We start from the raw sequence: 955 nt of genomic DNA, 5'->3' as shown, positions 1-955 counted from the left end.
TAAACCAAAGTGAATTATCTGCAGGATGCCCAGGCGCATGAATCTGTGAAGCGGGAACGACCTCGGACCACCAGGGGCCGAGAAAACCACAGTCTCATGGGGCCGGACACTCAGGGTCAGGGGAAAATCCAATATATATCTGGTGATATCTCGGGTGCTATTAGAGATAGGGCAATAAACCAAAGTGCATTGTCTGTAGGAGGTCCCGGCGCATGAATCTGTGCAGCGGGAACGACCTAGGACCACCAGGGGCCGAGACAACCACCGTCTCATGTGGCCGGACACTCAGGGTCAGGGGAAAATCCAATATAGATCTGGTGATATCTCGGGTGCTATTACAGATAGCGCAATAAATCAAAGTGCATTGTCTGTAGGAGGTCCCGGCGCATGAATCTGTGCAGCGGGAACGACCTAGGACCACCAGGGGCCGAGACAACCACCGTCTCATGTGGCCGGACACTCAGGGTCAGCGGAAAATCCAATATATATCTGGTGATATCTCCGGTGCTATTACAGATAGCGCAATAAATCAAAGTGTATTATCTGCAGGAGGCCCTGGCGCATGAATCTGTGCAGCGGGAACGACCTCGGACCACCAGGGTCCGAGAAAAACACCGTCTCATGGGGCCGCACACTCAGGGTCAGTGAAAAATCCAATATATATCTGGTGATATATCGGGTGCTATTACAGATAGCGCCATAAACCAAAGTGCATTGTCTGTAGGAGGCCCTGGCGCATGAATCTGTGCAGCGGGAACGACCTCGGACCACCAGGGGCCGAGACAACCACCGTCTCATGGGGCCGGACACTCAGGGTCAGGGGAATATCCAATATATATCTGGTGATATCACGGGTGCTATTACAGATAGCGCAATAAATCAAAGTACATTGTCTGTAGGAGGCCCTGGCGCATGAATCTGTGCAGCGGGAACGACCTCGGACCACCAGGGTCCG

This window comes from Nomia melanderi, unplaced genomic scaffold, assembly GCF_051020985.1.
Source record: "Nomia melanderi isolate GNS246 unplaced genomic scaffold, iyNomMela1 scaffold0014, whole genome shotgun sequence".
NCBI lineage: Eukaryota > Metazoa > Arthropoda > Insecta > Hymenoptera > Halictidae > Nomia > Nomia melanderi.
This window is presented reverse-complemented; position numbering follows the sequence as displayed.